The following is a 2075-nucleotide window of genomic DNA, read 5'->3' as shown; positions in this document are numbered from 1 at the left end:
TGCAGCTGATGCCATTACATCAGTCTTTCTTGCCATGCAGTGCCTGAAGCAGAAGCAGTTTGCATGGCCGGCTGACTCCTGAAATTTTCGTTTTCGAGTTTCAAACCCGAAGTCTTCAAAAAAGATAAGTACCTCATTGGGGATCTTTTTTCTTGCTCCAACCAATGTCAGTAAAAGTTAACAATTGTCTTACCTGTGGAAAGCAAATACCTCATAAAGATTTTCATTTGTACTGCATCCTCTGTTTAGGCCCAGACCACGATGTCCCTCGCTGTTGGTTTTGTGCCTTGTTCAACTCCCAAACTATTCGTCGTTGAGCTATCTTTGCAGCAAATTATTTTCGTGCTCTGTCTCACTACTCTGAAATGGCTTCGTTAAGCATTCCAACTACCGATCTTCTGAAAAAATGTAAGGATAAAGACAGAGACAGAGCGCATAGGTCCAAAACTGCCGACGATGCTTCCATTAAGCTAGTCACCAGTCCGCCGGTACTCAGTAAGGCACTTTCGCAGCCCCTGATGCCTGCTAGTTCAGATTCGCAGGCCTCTACTGAGACCCATTCGGAGTCCAGTATGCCGCGAGATGCTTCTTCGACTATGGAACCTGCGGATGTCTCTACCTTGGATGGGTCCGAAGCCACTGTGCAGGCACTGGCTTCTGAGGGTGTATTCAGGCCTACAGACTTGCATTTTAAACTGACGCCATTGTCTTCATCCAGTCCTAAAACTCGCACCACGCCTAGAAAACTGACGTCCAAACTGCAGGCTCAGGCCCATATGCCTAAAAAAACAAATGCCTTTAGCTATTCCTTCCTGTTCTGCACATTGTAGATGATGCTTTCTTGGAATCTAGCCTTTCCCCAGACATTTTACCTCCAGCTCCCAGAAAACCTGACCGGTATTACAGGGTACCTGACTCTCACAAGTTTCTCTTCAAGAATCCTACTGCAGATCCAGAGACCATTTCCCAATGACCAAAAGGCATTAAGGTCACTGCTGCCAAAAATTCTACCCCTTCTGACAGAGACGCTAGAAACTTAGACAGATGGGGTAAGAAGGTATACACTTCTGCTACTTTGGCCATTAGGGCTTTAAATTGCCAGTTTCATATCTTAAAGTATCAGCAGCATATTATGGGACTACTTAAACAGAAAATTATTTTGATTCCTGACTGTGCTGAACACAAAGAATTACAGGATTTAATGCATTCTGCAGAACAAGTTGGTAAACATACTTTGCATTGAGGTTTTGATGCTTTAGAAGCATCTTGCAGGGCTGCTGTCACTGGGTCTGTACTTAGAAGGCATGCTTGTCTTAAGGAGCAAAACTTGCCAGATCATGTTAAAGCTATATTACTGGATGCTCCCATCAACCAAGACCGCCTTTTGGCAACAAAGCAGAGGAAGTCCTTAAAAGGCTGGAGTAAAAAGCTAAATCTATGCAAACTGTTAAAGATTTCCTACAAGTACAGCCTCCCAGGTTTAGTAGGCATTGGCCTTCCTAGAAACTGGTCCTTTCCAGTCTCTTCCAGGCCTTCTCAGTCCAAACCCAGGAACAGCAGACCACCTAGGTTACATTCTCAGGCTGTGCACAGGCCTAAGCAGTGGGGGCCTCCCACTTCCAAAGCAGGGAATAGTAAGCCACCCTCTATGGAAAAATGGCACAATGACTTAACCTTAGCCCTTCCAAGCTCTGCTCAACTGCCTGCTCCCTTAGGAGGAAAGCTCGCCCTGCATGCAAAAAACTGGGAACTCATTACCCAGGACAAATGGGTTTTGAATATAGTTTCCCAAGGATACAGATTCCACTTCCACACACTACCAACCCCAAACAGTTGGCCAGACCTACCCCCAAATCAGTGGGCAGAGGCCCAACATCAGGTTCTCTCTCTTCTAAGTATCAGGGCTATTCAACCTGTCCCAGCAGAACAAAGGGGAGAAGGTTTTTATTCAAGACTTTTCCTGGTACCCAGAAAAGACAGCTCCTGGCATCCTATCCTGGACCTCTCTATTCCCAACACCTTTCTGGTAATCCTAAAATTCAAAATGCTAACACTTCAACAGCTTCTTTCTGTGC

Source organism: Protopterus annectens, chromosome 8.part0, assembly GCF_019279795.1.
Source record: "Protopterus annectens isolate FY-2018-M chromosome 8.part0, PAN1.0, whole genome shotgun sequence".
In the NCBI taxonomy this organism is placed as follows: Eukaryota; Metazoa; Chordata; order Ceratodontiformes; family Protopteridae; genus Protopterus; species Protopterus annectens.
The sequence above is the reverse complement of the archived record's forward strand: the minus strand, read 5'-3'. Positions refer to the sequence as shown.